Here is a 19,221-nt window from a genome sequence, read left to right as displayed (position 1 = left end):
TGCATTTTCACTTTTCCCTGTGCCACACCTATATATGCATGCCCCGCCCCTAATTATAATACAACTCCGCCTACTGCCAACAAAAAAAAAGTGTCCCAACATTTTTTTTTACAATGTTGGCAACTATGTTAGGGGAGCTGATGCACACAGTATTTTTTTTTGTCTTAATGCATTCTATAAAAACCTTTTTGACTTTACAACCCCTTTAGACATTGAAAATGCAAAATTCCTTTAACCACTTCAATACCGGGCACTTTTGCCCCTTCCAGGACAATTTAGAGCTTTCAGCACTGTCGCACTTTGAATGACAATTGCGCGGTCATGCTACACTGTACCTAAACAAAATGTTTATCATTTTGTTCCCACAAATAGAGCTTTCTTTTGGTTGTATTTGGTCACCTCTGCGGTTTTTATTTTTTACTAAACAAAAAAAGACCGAAATTAAAAAAAAAAAATAGTTTCTCCTTCACTGATGGGCACTGATGAGGAGTCACTGATGGGTTGGCACTGATATGTAGAATTGATGGGCACTGATATGTGGCACTGACAGGCAGCTGTGATGGGCACTGATAGGCAGCACTGATGAGGAGGTAATGATAGTGCCAATCAGTACCTCATCAGTGCCGCCTGTCAGTGCCCATAAGCTGCCAGTCAGTGCCCCAAAAAAAAATTTGTGCTAATCAGTGCCCAGCAGTAAAACTTGTCATTTTTGGCAGCTTATGGGCACTGACTGGCAGCTGTGGTAGCACATCTGATGGGACTGTGCTGATAATCAGTGTGATGATTATCAGCACAGACCCCCCTCTGACAGGGAGAGCCGCCGATCGGCTCTCCCTGTCAGTGCAAACCGAGGAATACCATTTACCGCCACTTCCTGGTTCACGCGATGATTGGTCACAGCTGATCATGTGGCTTCAGAGGCTTCTTACCATGATCGGAGATGCGACATGTCAGACTGAATATCGGAATGACACAGGTATTCACACTAATGCAGAAGGTGGGGCTGCAGCTTGTTTGGGTAACTCTCTGTGGATTTTTTTTTTTTTTTTGGGGGTAATGGTGTCTGTGGATTTTTTTTTTCTTTTGCTTAAAGAGAAGCTCCAGGCTCCTTCACAACAAATTAAAAGTCAGCAGCTACAAATAGTAGCTGCTGACTTTCAATATAAGGACATTTATCTGTCCAGGGATCCTGTTTTGCCCTCACCTGAGCCAATTCTACTATCAGCGTTGGGTGCAGCATCTCTAATAAGGGAAATAGGAAGTGAAGCCTTACAGCCTGTTTTCTATAGTGCATGCACGAGTCGTGCTGCGCCATGTGAATAGTCCTATAGTCTTCTAGGACCTGTGGCGTGTCCCAGAAGACTGTGGGGGAAGGAGGAAGGGGCAAACTTCTGGCTCAGTTCGCTGTGACAGTTTGAGCTGGAAATGGGAGCAGGTATCTGGCAAAACATAGAAATGTGCAGACTTTTGAGATACCAACTTTACATGAACATTTTATACAAACTTTTATTTAGTGCCAATATATGAAGTGCCAGCTCCTGAAGAGCACACGCTATGTTTTTTGAAATTTAATGTTACACCTGAACTGCAGTTTGGTTTGGGTATAATTATTTTAAATTTGGACCTTAGCATCAGGCTGACTGGACTATAGAGTATTTAGCCTGGCCATAGGGGGCACTGTCTCTTCTGGCAGGCATGAAACCACAGTCTGGTTGGGTGCTTTAAGGTTACTTTCTCTCGGAGCCAGCCCAGTGGGAGTGTCACTCTTGCTGTGCTTTCTGGGAGAGGGTACTTAAGATGGGGATGTCACGTGGTTTGGGGTTCCAGTCCAGAAGTATGTTCTGACTCCATGGTCCTGGTCTTCCTGACCAGCTCCCAGGAAGGCTATGGCCTAGGGTACCGATCCACCCGACTATGTCTTGGGGCTGGCTAGACTGAGGCAAGGAAACTAAAGAAAGGTGGTCCGGTGCCATCTCCGTAGCTATCCAGGGGAGGACTCTTCAAAAGAAGGCTATGTACGGGTTGGCTTCTTAGCAAGAGCCTGGTGAGGCTGAGGGTCCTAAGTGAATCCAATCTCGTGGGTATCGCCGAACCGGCTGAAAGATACTGGTTTAATATGAATGTTCTACAAGTTCTAGTTTCCTACATGTTCTACAACAACATCTGTGGCAGAAACTTGTTCCTGGTATAAGTACCTTGTTGGCTGCTAGGCCTTGTGATAGAGGGATTATCCAACTTGAGTGAACATCCAGCTATGAATGGCTATTCCCTGGATTTAGTTGAAGTAAGCAAGTCCTTTATCATTGACTTTGACACTAAGAGCACCTGAACTTTCCTCCTAACCCTCTGATCCTATACTAAGTGACTGTTCGTTAACTAAGTTTTTTTGTAAATAAAAATCCCTTTAAGCGGATCTGTCATCAGTCAGGAAACCCCTAGACGCAAATCGAGGTGAAGAAGGCAACGGTAAGCCCAATCAAACCAGCAGCTCCTTTGGGGGTTAGTGCTACAGATAAAACAAAGATTTCTTTAAAAAAAAAACAAGAAAAAAAAAAACTTTCAAATACACATGAACCAGAAAACCTGTACATAATCACCACCTAGTCCAACACCTACAGTACAAATAAACGGCAACCACCCCAACCTATAACTGGCCTTTGCAGCAAGAACAGTGGCGGAATTATAGGGGTCGCCAAGATCGCCATGGCGACCAGGCCCCTTGCTGCAGGGGGCCCTTGAGGGCCCCCTGTACTCTTCCATAGGAGGGAAGGCTGAGAGGAGCTCCCCGATCATCAGCCGAACTGAAATCAGCATTATGCGGGAGCTCCTCACATTAGCCTTTAGTGAAAGCACAGTGTGTGCTCTTTGTCTCCTCCTACAGTGCAGTGCCCGGCAGGAAGAGCCAAGGTAAATCTCTGCCCTTTTTTTTAATAAGACTAGCTACTGTATTTGTGTTTGTATGTGTGTGTGTGAGCATGCATGTATATGCGTGTGTGTGAGCATGCATGTATGTGTGTGTGTGTGTGTGAGCATGCTTGTGTGTGCACGTGTGTGAGCATGCTTGTATGTGCGTGTGTGAGCATGCTTGTGTGTGTGAGCATGCTTGTGTGTGTAAGCATGCTTGTGTGTGTGTGTGTGTGTGAGCATGCTTGTATGTGCGTGTGTGTGAGCATGCTTGTATGTGTGCATGTGAGCATGCTTGTATGTGTGCGTGTGAGCTTGTATGTGTGCATGTGAGCATGCTTGTATGTGTGCGTGTGAGCATGTGTGTGTGTGAGCATGCTTGTATGTGTGTGTGTGAGCATGCTTGCATGTGTGTGTGTGTGTGTGTGAGCATGCTTGCATGTGTGTGTGTGTGTGAGCATGCTTGTGTGTGTGTGTGTGTGTGTGTGTGAGAGCATGCATATATGTGTGTTCATATATGTATGTGTATGTATGCATGTGTGTGTGCGCATGTATGTGAGTGTGCATGTATGCAAATGTATGTATGTGAATGTGCATGTGTTTATCAGTGGCGGTGCATCCAAAAGGGTGCACAGGTTCCACCCCCTCTATGACCAATGGATAGATTCATGCATAGCATAGCATGAATCTATCCATGGCCACCGCTGCCACCCCCATATTTAGGGGTCTGGTCCCTTTTGGGGTGCCGGGTGCCTGAATTACAGCGGCGGGGGTGTTTTTGCAGCACCCGATTAGAGCCATGGGTTCTAATAGGCTTCAAAATAAGTGAACTGCGAGCGCCATGCTTGACGCTCACAGTCTACCCAGGTGTGTTAGAAAAGTGAATTAATATTAAATTTCCTAACACTGAACCGCCTTTCCACCAATCAGGTGTGCGGGTCTGTTACCCATCACCCGATTGGCTGAAACGATAGACACAGCTATTGGACGCCCATCAGGAGGAGAGGAAGGGAGATGAGGATGGCAGGAGATGCATGGAGGACCCCGCTCATGGCCGTTACCCGCTGCCCCACCAAGACAGGGTAAGTGGCGGGCAGACAGCAAGCAGGCGGTGGGGATTCACAGTGGCAGCATTTGATGGGCACACCAACAGAATTTGATGTGCACAGTAGCGGCATTTGATGGGCACAGTGGCAGCATTTGATGGGTACACTGGCAGCATTTGATGGGCACGACGGTGGCATTTGATGGGCACAGTGGCAGCATCTGATGGGCACAGTGGTGGCAGAGTTTGATGTGCACAACGGCAGAGTTTGATGGGCACAACGGCAGAGTTTGATGGGCACAGCGGCAGAGTTTGATGGCCACAATAGTGACATTTGATGAGCACAGTAGTGACATTTGATGGTACAGTGGTGGCGTTTGATGGGCACAGTGGTGGCGTTTGATGGGCACAATGGCTGTAATTGATGTTTTTTTAAATCTGTTCCTTTATATGTGGCCACCCACTTGGGACTGGGCCCTGGTGTTCCACCATTGGGCTCGGAGAAAAGAGCCCTGTCCGGAGGTCGGGGGGGGGGGGGGGGGGCCCGCCATGGTTTCCTGCATCGGGGTCCTGAAGGTTCTAGTTACGCCACTGAGCAAGAAGCACAAACAAAAATTTCTACCTCACTTACCAGCCACTACTATAGTAGTAGACCCCCCTACTGAAGAAGTCTACGCCTTGACGATACGTGTATAGGGGATGGAGCCCATGTGCTGATGTCACAGCTTATAGTGCCTTACTTGTGAGTATGTTTGACTCATCTTTTATGGGAATAAACTGGTTTTAAATGGAAAGCACTAGATCTCACTATTCTGTTTTTATACATATGTTGATCAAAGCTTGGAGAGCTTGTTAACCACTTAGAGGAAATGTATGCAATTGAGGTATTTCGTTATAAGCTTTACACCAGTCCCTTGTGATATCCCCAGAGAGGAACTGCTTTATTTGACCCACTGGTGAAACAGGGGTCAAATCGTGAGGTGAGCAGTCTAATACACAGGTGGAGGAGAGCATGAGCACAGTTTATTTGGATCATCTGACAGGAATGGTGGATTATAATAATTGTTAAATAGTGCAGAGCTATCAAATAAACTCTAAAATATACATACAAATATAAAGTGTACAATGCTTATTAATAGGGATTATCTCACACTCAAATCAGTCCTCGTGTGACTTCTCAAAAATATTAATGAAAAAAAAAAAAATAGTAAATTTAGTGAAAAAAACAACTTCTGTATTTTCTTTAAAAAATTTTCTCATAGGGGTGCCCGTTGTCGCCCAGCCTCTTCGCGCTGGCTCTCGAGCCGTTGGCTATATTGATTCAGGAATCCGCTGCGGTTCGGGGGCTTAGGAATGGCCCTCTGGAGGAGAAAATCTCGCTGTATGTGGAAGACGCTCTGTTGTACTTGCAGAATGCGGGAGCTTCATTGCAGGCGGCTTTAAGTATCTTTACCGAATTTGGGAAGTATTCGGGAATCCAAATCAACTAGGCTAAGTCTGTCCTTTTCCAGTTAGATCCCCAGGCCTGAGCGTCGCAGACACCATCTCCACTGTTGTGGGTAGAAGCAATTTAAGTATTTGGTTATAGTGGTAACAAGGGACCTCCGGTCCTTCGGTCGCCATAATCTCCAGCCCATAGTCGGGAAACTTAGGGAGCACTGCACTAGGTGGAGGGATCTTCCACTATCCCTGCTGGGATGGATTAACTTCCTGAAAATGATATACCTCCCAAGGTTTTTTACATGTTCCGCAACTACCCGGTGTGGCTCCCTGGCTCCTTTTTTAGGGAGCTGAAGGGGTACATTGGCACGTTTCTGTGGGGAGGACGGTCCCCCAGGCTGGTCAGGTTGGTGTGGGGGCCTGGCTATGCCAAATCTGCAGGTTTATTACTGAATGGCGATGTTAGTTACAGTGAGGTGGTGGTTTGAGCAGTCTAGGACTAATGCGGCAGTGGGTCTGGAGGCGGCTATTTTGGGTTCCTTGATGGAGCTTTGTAACTTGGTGTACAGAGGGCCCAGAGCCTATCGGTTCCTCCCGTCCTCCACTAAAATAACTTTGCGGGTCTGGCCAGTGGCCAGAAAGAGATTTATCCGAGGGGGATCAACATTCACCCTTCACCCTAGGGCGGCACAGTGGTGTAGTGGTTAGCACTCTCGCCTAGCAGTAAAAAAGGTCACTGGTTCAAATCCCAACCATGACACTACCTGCCTGGAGTTTGCATGTTCTCCCTGTGCCTGCGTGGGTTTCCTCCAGGTACTCCGGTTTCCTCCCACACTCCAAAGACATGCAGTTAGGTTAATTGGCTTCTGTCTAAAATTGGCCCTAGTATACAACTGGGGATCTTGGATTGTGACTCCTTGAGGGTAGGGACCAATGTGAGTGTGCAATGTAAAGGGATAGGGACAATTGTAGACACTCACTCAGGTTGAACTGGATGGACTGATGTCTTTATTCAACCTTACTAACTATGTAACTATGTAACTATGTAACCCTGCTGTGGGAGAACCCATCTATTGCCCACTTTGGGACAATTCCGGACCCGCAGCTGTGGGCCCGGTACGGCATCAGGGTTCTCCAAGATGTTTTCAGGGAGGGCTCCCTACTCCCCTTCCAGAGCCTAGTAAGGAAATTTGGACTCCCTGGTAGCATGCTTTTCAGGTATTACCAGTTGAGGGCATCCGGCCAGGGCCCAGTTCCCTAGACCTATAACCCTGCAAACGGACCCCGTTGAGGCTACCCTGGTGCAGGAATCCTCAAGAAGACTCTCACTACACTATAGCAGGTCCTGCTGGGGACTAACTCTCCTAGGATGAGCACCCTCTGGGATAAGTGGCACTCGGACATCCCTAGTCTGGATAGGCAAACCTGGGAGGAGTGTTTTGAAGATGGGCCTAGGCTGTTAGGTTGGTTCATACTAAATTCTTGCATCAAGTGTATTACACGCCGCAGAGGCTGCACAGGATTTACACCCACAGGTCTCTGGAGTGCCCCAGGTGTCACTCATCTGACAGCACTTATCTGCATATGTTCTGGGATTGCATCCACATTGAAAGATGCTGGTTGGCCGTCTTTGAGCATATCAATGTCCGTCTCCAATTAACCCTGCCTATGTCACCCGAGCTGGCCCTCCTGGGGGTTCATGAGGATGACCAACAAGCGAGATACACCAAGCTGCTGATTTCACTCCTGGTGTTTTACGCCAGAAGGGAAATCCTTCGGCAGTGGATATCGCCTTCTCCCCCCACGGTGGAGTCTTGGGATGCCGCAGTTAATGCAGTTCTCCCTCTATATAAACTGACTTACATGGCTAGAGGGTGTCCACCGAAATTTGATCGGAGATGGTTGCCATGGCTGGAGCAGTTCTGATAGATCGGTATGTGGGATGTGAGAGCACCCCCCTCCTTTCCCCTTCCCCTCCTCCTCTACCCTCTTACCCCCCTTCTGTGAGGTAATTTGCTTGTTTAAGCCATTTGCACACCTTTCTGTAATACTGTTTCATTTGATGTCTGGAACTAATGTTGCTTTCTTCTAAGCCACTCCTGTATTGTACACACCTGTTTGTACTGTTTGAATGCTAAATTGTTATATGATGTCTTCTCAATAAAAAACAACCTTGTTGTTAAAAAAAAAAAAAGTTCTCATAAAATGTGTTATAAAACTGAAATACCACTGTGCAGATCTTCTCTCTCAAGTATAATGCTATGTGCACACAATCACCAGCCAAAAATGCCTGCAAGGATGGGTTAATATATCCCTCCATTGCCTAGGCGATCCTCTAGACGTCACCATGGCTGTGGGCTCAAGGGATACTCCCACTTCCTGTGTCCCCAGGAACTCAAATAAGCTGAGTAGGAGAGTGCGTCACCAAGGTAGACAAAATTAATCTGTATAAATACACAGTGTTCTCATACCTTTCCACCGCTAATTTCCGTGGAAAAGTCCTGTTACATACTACACCCTAAATATTGACATATAAAACCTCCATAGATAACATAATCATATAAAACCATATAGAATAACACCTTCTTGCAAACAATATTTCTATAAATGTAACGCCCCACAACAAGTTATTTATTATTAAAAAATAATATCTAATTAAAATACTCGAGCTAATAGATATTATAATTCCATTTTTATAAAAAAATTATTCTAATTTTTTTTTTTTTAAATGTTAAAATTAGTTCTAAAAAACTTTCTTAAAAAAGCTTTGCAAAAAAATGATTAATATTAAAATCAATTTTGCTCAAATACTGTCATGATCACATAAAATATCATGTATATATACACCCATTTAACCATTATAAATGAAACAATTAAGGTCAAAACTCTATATTGAGCACCTGCGCGCTAAAACTTGCGTCTTGTATATCCAGACTGACTCACGTTGGCTTAATTGTCTGATAAAATTGCCCCCCTCCTATGATGTAAAACAAACAAGGAGTTCTGTTAAAAAAAAAAAAAATAAATAAAAACTTTCAATACACATGAACCAGAAAAGCTGTACATAATCACCACCTAGTCCAACATCTACAGTGCAAATAATTGTCAACTACCCCAACTTATAACGGGCCTTTGCAGTAAGAAGCACATGGAAGGTCGACACATGTCAAAAAAACAACAAACAAAAATTCCTAGCTCACTTACCAGCCACTACTATAGTAGTAGACCCCTACTGAAGAAGTTTCGCCTTGACGATACATGTATAGGGGACTGAGCCCATGTGCTGACGTCACACCACGGCTATCCAGTTTGATTTGTATCTATGCCTGTACAGCTAGCACAGCTTATAGTCCCTTATTTGTGAGTATGGTTGACTCATCTTTTATGGGAATAAACTGGTTTTAAAATGGAAAGCACTAGATCTCGCCATTCTGTATTATACACATGTTGATCGTTGGACATTCAGAGAGCTTGTCAACCACTTAGCCCCTGTACACACGGTCGGAGATTTTGCCAACCAAATCCGTCGGATTTTGTCCGTCGGATCTTGTCCGAAACTGTTGCATACACACGGTCGGACAAAGTTGGCAAAAAATCCGATCTTTCAGAACGTGATGACGTAATTTCGTTACGATGGGACTACATTCAGGCTACTAGCCAATAGTTTTGATGTAGGAATTTGATCTGAGCATGCGTGGCACTTGGTCCGATCAAAATGCTCTACACATGATCGGATTAGGTCCGACCGGCCCAGTTGGTCGGGAAATATTTCCAACATGTTGGAAAATTGGGTCCGACGGAGATTCGGACGGAATCAGTCGGATGCATACCACACACAGTCGGATTATCCAACAACACGGTCCGATAAGACACATTCCGACGGATTCTCTGACCGTGTGTACAAGGCTTTAGAGGAATTGCATGGACTTGAGGACTTTCGGTGTAACCTTACGCCAGTCCCTTGTGATATCCCCAGAGGGGGACTGCTTTATTTGACCCGCTGGTGAAACAGGGGTCAAATCGTGAGGTGAGCAGTCTAATACACAGGTGGAGGAGAGCATGAGCACAGTTTATTTGGATCATCTTCTTACAGGAATGGTAAAATTGTTTTCTGTCACCTGTTTTACTCATTTACAATAAAAATATACATAAACATCCAATACATGTATTATTGCACATCAACAGTATTCAAGATTACCTAAAAAACTCACGTTGTATGCCTGGGCGATGTCCACTTTGCTTGCCTAGGAGAAGTTTGAGAACCTAAAAGGACGAAGACACAATGATCAAACTGGAGAAAAAAAAAACTGGTTCTACAGCCGGTTATAAAGTAGCTTAGTGCATCATAATCATGATTGCTTAAACCTCATCTGCATATAAAGAGGAAGGACACAATGGGGGAGAAGGGCTATTTGAGAATGTTGCTAAATGATATTGCTGTAGTTAAAGTGGAAGTAAACCCATCGATTTAAACAGTTAAAAAAAAGGCATGCCGGGAATGCTAACTGCACATTGGCTGTGCTCTCAGCCAAACTATCAAACCATCCAATGGCTGGTGTCATAACGAATCACATGTGCAGCACCATAGCAGTTGAAGATTAAAACAGAGGCAAAGATGGCAGCTTCCTTGGCTGAAAACGATAGGGATGTTTCCTTCCACTTTAACATCGTCTAAAGATTTGCCAGAAACAAGGCCCAAATAATTGCTAATAAAGTTGATGGACTTTAACCAAATGAACCAAATGAAATGAGCCAGACCTTGATGGGCATACATGGGGGGGTTGGTGAGGCTCTGTGTCATTTGAGACTATAAGGGTGGGAGGCAAGGGACTACCGGCAGAGTGCACGGTGTTATTTGCCTCAACACTATTCCATGGGTAATTTTCTTTCTCTGTTTTTAAAGAACACTTGTCATGACCGTCCTGGCGATCCGATCGCACATGGGAGATCTGCTCGCAGGGGCCCGTTGCTGAGAACCTGTCGTTACCCTTTGGTGCGTGTTAACGCGAACGGACGCACGCGGGTGCGCGTTGGTACGGTCGGGCGCGATGTTGCGAACGAGTGCACGCGGGTGCGCGGGGTCACGAACGGACGCACGGTTACTCGCGGGGGCACGCAGACTCGCCGTGCGACCGCTTTGGCGCCGTAAAGGTTACTTAAGGACTCTGCCTCGGCTTCCCTCTTGCTGTCCAGTCTACAGCGTGTCCGGAGATTCTGTTACTTGCTATCTGTTGCCTTGATTCCTGTTACCCGGCCTGTTCCTGACTACGTTCGTTTGCTGCCTGCCACCGACTCCTTGCCTGTCTGACTACGTCTCTGCCTCTTCCCTTGTACCGTTGTTGTCCGCCTGTTACCGACCCGGCCTGTACCCGACTCTGCTGTTACCTCCTGCTGACCCGATCGGATATCCAATACCTGCTGTCACCTGCTGACGACCTTCTGCTGTTCCAGTCAGACTGCCTGTGCCTGCTGCCACCTGCCGACTGTCACCAGCCGTTCTTATCTGCTGCCTGTGTTTGCTGCTGACAATCCGGATCTGCTTTACACCTGCCAGGCACTTGTGCACTCTGAACTTTTGAATCCCTGTTACCACCCTCAGGGGTTCTCGAGCCAGAGGCTACGAGAGGCCGTTCCCTGCATTCTGGGCTCGCCTACCAGTTACGTGACAACACTTTTGTAAATCTTGGCCTACTTATACTTTTGATACTGCTATACTAAAATGATGGCCAATGGATATGCTGAGGCTCCTGTTTTAGTAATCTCCTTGGGCCCTTTTTGTGACAGGTATTTAGAGGATGTTAGCATAGCCACAACACTATAATCTAGCAACATATTTTTGAGTAGACTTTCTCACCTAGGTTTTTTTTTTTACCATTACCTCTTTACATGCAGAGGGGGTTTAAGCAATCATGATGTATGAAGCTGCTTTCTATGTAATTACAGAACCAGTTTTCCTCTCCAGATTGGTCACCATGCCTTTGTGTACTATTATTACAGGGGAGCACTCAAATGTTAAAATTACCCTGGTATGGTTTTCTAAACAACATTAGGTTTTTTGCAATTTTGAATATTGTTTTTGTGTAATAATACATGTATACAATGTTTATGTGTATTTCTATTATTGTAGTTAATACCTGATACACTCCTGTATGTTTATTATTGTAGTTTATACCCGTTACAGACCTGAAGAAGCAGATATATTCTAAGGAAACGTGCTGAGAGTACCCACCTATCCTGCATAGTATACTAGCCACAATTGTGAATGAATACTGACTGAGATTGAGATTTCAAAGTAAGCATGGCTGGATTGGGGCCCTCAGTCTGAGCAGCAGTAGCAGAGGGATGGAGCTGGCAAGGGAAAGTTCAGCACACTACAGCACTAATCACTGTGAAGCCCTGCAGTCTTTAGATCTCTCCAGGCCAGCTAAGAAGTTCCAGATTTAAGCCATGGAACCTGCCGCTAAAGGTGAATTGCTGAAATATACACTCAAAAGTATTGGGACACTGGCCTTTACACACACGACATTTAATGGCATCCCAGTCTTAGTCCATAGGGTTCAATATTGAGTTGGCCCAACCTTTGCAGCTTTAACAGCTTTAACTCTTCTGGGAAGGCTGTCCACAAGGTTTAGGAATGTGTCTATGGGAACATTTGACCATTTTTCCAGAAGCACATTTTGTGAGGTCAGGCACTGATGTTTTACTAGAAGGCCTGGCTCGCAGTCTGCGCTCTGGTTGAGATCAGGACTTGGTGCGGGTCTGTCAAGTTCCTCCACCTCAAACTTGCTCATCGATGTCTTTATGGAACTTGCTTTCTGCACTGGTGTGCAGTCATGTTGGTGAGCATTCCCAAACGGTTCCCACAAAGTTGGGAGCATGAAATTGTCTAAAATGTCTTGGTATGCTGAGGCCTTAAGAGTTCCCTTCACTGGAACTAAGGGGCAAAGCCCAACCCCCAAAAAACAATCCCACACCATACTCCTACCTCTACCAAATGATTTGAACCATTACACAAAGCAAGGTGCATAAAGACATGGATGAGCAAGTTTGGTGCGGAGGAATTTGACTGGCCTGCACCCAAGAGAACACCTTTGGGATGAATTAGAGCGGAGACTGTGGAACAGGCATTCTCCTCCAACATCAGTGCCTGACCTCACAAAGGGACTTCTGGAAGAATGGTCAAAAATTTCCGTAGACACACTTCTAAACCTTGTGGACAGTCTTCCCAGAAGAGTTGAAGCTGTTATAACGGCAAAGGGTGGGCTAGCTCAATATTGAATCCTGCAGACTAAGACTGGGATGCCAATTAAAGTTCATGTGCGTGTAAAGGCAGGTGTCCCAATACTTTTGACAATATTGTGTATTTAGAAGATGTTAGCCATAACAGTAAAAGCTAGCAACATATTTTTGAGTAGACTTTCCCACCTAGGTTTATTTATACCATTGTGACCTTCTTTTTTACATACAGATGGGGTTTAAGCAATCATGATGTATTAAGCTGACTGCAGAACCAGTTTTACTCTCCAGATTGGTCACTATAAAGTACCTCCATCCTTTGTACAAACACTTTTTATTAAAGGGGAACTCTCCGATGTTAAAATGACCCTGGTATGGTTTTCAAAAAAATTGGCAATTTTGAATATTGTTGGTGTGCAAAAATCCATTAAATGTTTATGCATTTTTTTTTTTATTGTAGTTTATAACCGTTACACTCCTGAAGACGCAGATATATTCTGGGAAACATGCTGTGAGTACCCTACCTGTCCTTCATAGTATACTAACCACAGTTCTGGACTAATATTGTCTTATGTTAAAGAAAAACTGCAGTCTGCTCACATAATTTTTAATAAAAACATCTTTGCTATTTTGAAGCTTCCCTCAAACCACTTTACATATTATTTTATATACTGCGATTCTGTAATTACCAAATATGCTGCAGAAATCTCCCTCCACTGATTCTGGCTGCATCCATTTTAACTGTGGGCAGCTCAAGCGGCTGTCTGTTCACTTCCTGGATTTACACAGACACAACTCCAGCCCTGCAGCTCTCATTGGCCCTCTTATGACTCCCCTTCCTCCCTGGAAAACTCTCATGAGAATGAGAGAAAAAAAATTACTATCCAAAAGTTAAAACAACAAGGGCAGAAGATTTAATAGATGGAAAGTTTAAAAGAAAAAAATTACCGAAGGTCCGCTTTAAGATTTCATGTACTGCAATAGCCATGTTGGATTAAATAAAATTATGTTTTTATAAAATGTTGTGTAAAGAGTGTACCTTGAAAGTCCACACATTTTAATGTTTCTATATTATTACTGTAGTTTGATATCGGACATGGCACCATCATTGAAGTCCACTTACACATGGCATTCAATTTTAAGAACACCAGAACATCCGAACATGCCAAAAAGTTTGTTCGAATATCACGTTAAAGTCTATGGGACACAAACATGAAAAATCAAAAGTGCTAATTTTAAGGCTTATATGCAAGTTTTTGCCCTAAAAAAGTGTTTGGGGATCTGGGTCCTGCCCCAGGGGACATGTATCAATGCAAAGAAAAAAAAATAAAACATCAGTTTTTTTGGAAGCAGTGATTTTAAGAATGCTTAAAGTGAAACAATAAAAAAGAAATATTCCTTTAGATATCATGCCTGGGGGGTGTCTATAGTATGCCTGTAAAGTGGCACAGTTTTCTCATATTTAGAGCAATACCACAGCAAAATGACATTTCTAAAGGAAAAAAAGTAATTTAAAACTGCTTGAGGATGTAATGTTTTGTCAGGTCCCGGCAATATACATGAAAATCATTGAGAAAAATGGCATGGGTCCCCCCAGCCCATTACAAGGATCTTTGGGTCTGGTATGGATATTAAGGGGAACCCCGCACCCAAATTTAAAAAAATGGCGTGGGGGGGCCCCAGGCACTATATTCTCTGAACAGAAGTATACATACTACATACTATATGGCCTGCCCTAAATACTCTGAAGAAAATTGGGCCTTAGGTGTTGCCAGAACACTGTAACCCTTCCCAGTTATGCTTGTTGGGCGCAGGAACGGGCCCTGCCATGAAATATTATATCAAGAATTGTAATTACATGCCCGTTAAACAGGGGCAGAAAAATTGGGCCTTAGGCAGTGGTGGTGGTGCCAGAACACTGTACCCCTCACAGTTACGCTTGTTGGGTGAAGGAACGGGCCCTGCTATGAAATATTTGATCAAAAATTGTAATTATATGCCCCTGTTAAACAGGGGCTGCTAAATTGGGCCTTAGGCAGTGGTGGTGGTGTCCTAAACCAAAAATATTGTTGGTCAGCTAGCATCATCAAGATTGAGGAGGAATAGGATAGTCACTCAGCATAGGCAGTCTTCAAGGGATCCCACATCCATAGAACAATCAATCAGTTGCTTGATAGCTGCTGCTGATCAAAGACTGATTAATTTTTATGAATGTGAGTCTATCAACGGAGTCTGTGGACCCAGTGGATGGTCTGTTGGAAAGGTCTCCAAGTCTGCTCTTGCCCCAAGATATTCCTGCACCATGCAATGCAGACATTGGCGATGGTTGCTTGAACCTATCAGACCTTGCCACTGAGGACACTGGCGTGGCGAAAAAAAGCCAAGCTCCCCTGACCCTGTCCTGGTGCCATACTCATTGATGGCCCTCTGCTGCGAGTGCAGCTGCTGCAGCATTGCCAAGTTTGAGTTCCACCTGGTGGGCATGCCACAAATGAGACAGTTGGTGGGCAGGTTGCATTTCCTTTGAATGCCAGCCAGCCAAGTGCTGGCATTGTATGACTGGTGGAAATGACCACAGACTTTTCTGGCCTGCCTCAGGAGATCCTGTAAGCCTGGGTACCTACTCAAGAACCTCTGTGTCACCAAATTCAGGATGTGTGCCAAACATGGGACATGGGTCAAGTGTCGCTGTTGGAGGGCGGAGAGAAGGTTGGTGCCATTGTCGCATACAACCATTCCTGACTGAAGCTGGCATGGCATCAACCACCTCTGAGCCTGCCCCTGCAGAGCTGACAGAATCTTTGCCCTAGTGTGGCTCCTGTCCCCTAAGCCTCTTTTTGCCTGAGAGCTTGTGTAGGCCCTTGACTGCTTATGGAGCACTGCTGGTTCAGAGGAGAAATCAGAAGCAGAGGCCATAGAGGAAGAAGAAGAGGAGGGAGTGGAGGAGAGAGCGGTGGCAGAACGACCACTAGCATTTTCGAGGCGTGGTGGCAAAACAAGCTCCAACAATACTGAACCCTGTCCTGCATCCTTCCCAGCTGCCAGCAGAGTTAACCAGTGCGCCGTCAAAGAAAGTGAACGTCCCGGCCCATGCCTGCTCGATGATGGGTCAGCGGTAATATGCACCTTACTGCTGACCGCCCTGTCCAATGAGGTCAAAACATTGACTTCCAGAATGGCCTTCCGTGAAAAGAAATGGCGTTTTGGAACCTGTCACTGAGGCACAGCACATTCCACAAATTCTCAGAAGGGGGCAGATTCTACCAGCTGAAAAAGGCAGCAATTGCAAAGCTTGCAATTAGGCCAAGCTAGCATTCAGACACTGAGCATGTGGATGGCTGGGACCGAATTTCTTTTTCCAGTTTAGCAACTGGGGTAGGGAAATTTGCCTGCTAAAATCAGATGGAGGTGTACTGATAGCAGATTGGCTGTAAGTACTTGGGACACCTATTGCTATACCTTCATTCCTCTCAGTGCAGGTTTTTGAGAGGACTGGAGGAATAGTGGGGTTGGAGATACCAGATGAGGAGCAAGAAGAAGTCCGCCTTTTACTTGACGTGGGTCTTTCAAGTGCTGTTGCCAAAGGACTGCATGGGAGGTTGTCATATGTCTTGTCAAGCATGTGGTGCCCAAGTGGCTACTGTCCTGGCCACGCTTTATCCGCTTCAGACATAGGTTGCAAACAGCAATGGTGCCATCTGCTGCACATGTGTCAAAAAAGGCCCACACCAAGAACTTTTCAAAATCAGCGGGGAGTCAGCAGCACCCTGCATCTGCGGAGCTCTGTGGTGTGATGCAGTAGGGTGGCTGCCCTTAAGCTGCCCCCAGAGGACATCCTGCCTCACTGGAGTTGTGCCTCCTCCTCCTCCTCTCTTCTATCAGGCACCCAAGTACAGTCAGTGACCTCATCATCCCCTCCCACCTCGTCATTGGAGCAAACTTGGCAGTATGCTGCGGCTGGGGGAACATGACCGCTAGTTTCTAGTCCTTCTTGGGCACCCCCTCTCTCTAGGCTCATGTTACTCCCTTCCTCAACCTGGGAACCAACATCGGAGCCTTCTAATCACTGTGCATCCTCCATCAGCGTATACCAAACACTGTGGTCAAATAGTTCGGGGGACTCCTCCTTTCATGATGATGGGGCTATGGAAGGAGTGACTGTGGACAAGGAGCTGGTGGAATAGGCCAGTTTGGCAGCTGCATTGGAAGGAAAACTACTCTTCTGAGCCTGGGTGACAGAGGATGAGAAGGATGAGGACGGCTTTGTTATCCACTCCACCAGCTCTTCTGCATGTTCTGGTTCAATAACATGGCCAGCAGCAGGAAAAAAGGACAAGCGTGCCTCACAGCCACCTGTAGAGGATACACCATGTCCAAGACCACCACTGTTGACTGTAGACACAGAGCCTGCTTGCCCTCTTTTAGTGGCCTGTGAGTGTCTGCCTCTCCTTGGCGGCCTTTCGGACATGATGTATATTTTGTTTGGCAACACCACACTGCACTGTATTGTATGTTGTGTACACCACCAGAAAAGTAGTAGCAACTGCACTACCATAGTTGGCAATTTCCCAGGACATTCGTGAATTTTGGAGCCTTGTCCTGATTTTAACATTTCCCGTTATTTGTCCTGAGTTTTTCCGCTTGCCCGTGGCATTGGAAATTTGTAGGCAATGAATTGCTAGTATTGCCACGTTAGAACAGCTTCGGATCTTCCCCCTACCCCAGCCTATCCCCCCTTGCCTAATTTTGTCCTCCTTGTCTTCTATTGGACAAGGACACATGCTCTCTCTCTTTTCATTGACCAGAGCACAGTCGTCTTGGAGCATGTGGATGGAAGGGAAAGAGGTGTGCTGCTGTATCACTGCTGCATCTGTTAAGTAGGGTTCAGGGCTCGGAGGAGTTCACCTCCTGTTGATACTGCCTCCTCAGCCGGGGAGGGACCGAGGAGGAGGACGACTTCAGAACCATCAGGAACAGTCCCGGCCAGGGAGCCAGAGAGGCCGGACCACACACACGGCCGCCGGCGCCACGTGGAGGAAGGGAGGGTGCGAGCAAGTGACTGACTTTACTGGGCACCAACGGTAAGTGCTCCCAGCTTCTGTAAGAGTGAAAAAAAAAATTCTCCCTCCCTTTGTGGTTGGTGTGCTCTCTTAGGGGACAATTATATATTATACCGCTTGCTGTCAAATGACGATGGGGTGATGCAGTTCTTGTTTTATGTCATATGACGGCAGCCCAGAACAGCCGCTCTCTCGTGCACCTGCAGAGCAGTTATCATGGCCTCGCCATGTTGCTAAGACACGGCACAACCCCGATCTGTGTAAAGAGCCGCGCCCGCTGCTCTTTAACCATGTGATCTGCTGTGTCCAATCACAGCTGGTCACATGTAAACACGGAGATGTCAGTAATTGGCTCTACTCACCTCACACTGACAGAGTGTGAGGAGAGAAGAGCCGATCAGCGGCATCTCCTCACAGGGGGACAAGTAGGGAAGTAATCAGGGCACTGATCATCAGTGCCCTGATTACATTATAGAAATAAAGTGTAAAAATACAGTGCCCACCAGTGGCAGCAATCAGTGCCCACAAGTGCCACAAATCAGTGCCCATTAGCGATGCCAGTCGGTGCTGGCAATCAGTGCTGCTCCATCAATGCCCACCTGTACCACCTATCCATGCCGCCTATTAGTGCCTGCTACTGCCGCCTATTAGTGCCCATTAGCCATCAGTGCCAATAAGTGCGGCATATTAGTGCCTCGTCTCAGTGCCACCTCATCGGTGCCCATAAATGCCACCTCATCAATGCCCACCAGTTGTGCCTATCAGTGCCTATCGGTGCAGCCGAAAATTACTTACTAATTAGTAAAAAAAAAAAAAAATCTCCAAAATGTTTGGTCTTTTTTTATTTTGTAACAAAAAAAACAAAAAAAAAAAAAACACAACAGGGATTAAATACCACCAAAAGAAAGCTCTATTTGTGTGAAGAAAATTATAAAAAAATTGGGTACAGTGTAGCATGACCGCGCAATTGTCATTCAAAGTGCACCAGCGCAGAAAGCTGAAAAATGGCTTGGGTAGGAAGGGGATGTTCTTGCCCGGTAGGCAAGTGGTTAATTTTGGAGGGCAGGTGATCATTTATTTTTGGCCAAATTATGGTATGTGATAGGGATGCACCCTATACTGGTATCAGTGCCAATATTAAAGTGGATATAAACCCCGATAAAAAAAAATGAGTAATAAAAAAACCCTGCAAGACAAGGGCATAATGAGCTAGTATGCGTAGCATACCTCAGATCGAAGCCCCCCGCAGCCATCCTCGTCGTCTCCTCATCACTCCTGCGCATGCTTCAGTTTGCCCCCCTCCTTCCCCTGCATGCATAGTAGGGAACCGGCTGTGAAGCTGCAAGGCTTCACTGACAGTTTCCCTTACTGGCAATGGTGCGCCATTGGCACTTGAGAGCCAATTAAAACATTTAAAGCGAGATTCCACCCTAAAGTGGAACCTCCGCTGATCGGATCCCTCCCCCCCTCCGGTGTCAAAATTGACACCTTTCAGGGGGGAGGGGGGTGGAGATACCTGTCAAAGACAGGTATTTT

At 45.8% G+C, this 19,221-nt stretch overlaps 1 protein-coding gene across 8 annotated transcripts in view; it reads right to left on the bottom strand.

Moving 5' to 3' along the window:
• Positions 1-19,221, bottom strand: part of LOC143981679 (3-galactosyl-N-acetylglucosaminide 4-alpha-L-fucosyltransferase FUT3-like) — a 146,927-nt gene that overhangs the window by 23,478 nt on the left and 104,228 nt on the right. For 2 of the 8 annotated variants that reach the window (XM_077479721.1, XM_077479712.1), the window contains exons 2-3: positions 9,601-9,652; positions 8,290-8,392 (exon numbers count right to left, since the gene is read on the bottom strand). The exons of 2 other annotated variants lie outside the window; for them this stretch is intronic. The gene's annotated coding sequence lies outside the window, so the exon portion shown is untranslated. Of the gene's footprint in view, positions 1-8,289; positions 8,393-9,587; positions 9,653-19,221 lie in introns of all 8 variants that reach the window. 4 more of the 8 variants (XM_077479732.1, XM_077479705.1, XM_077479689.1 and 1 more) reach the window with 2 other exon arrangements.

The sequence above is a fragment of the Lithobates pipiens genome, unplaced genomic scaffold (genome assembly GCF_037356315.1).
Source record: "Lithobates pipiens isolate NorthernLeopardFrog02 unplaced genomic scaffold, aLitPip1_a1.2 Scaffold_1, whole genome shotgun sequence".
Lineage (NCBI taxonomy): Eukaryota > Metazoa > Chordata > Amphibia > Anura > Ranidae > Lithobates > Lithobates pipiens.
Note: the sequence above shows the minus strand (reverse complement) of the source record. Positions and strands in the feature narration are given on the sequence as shown.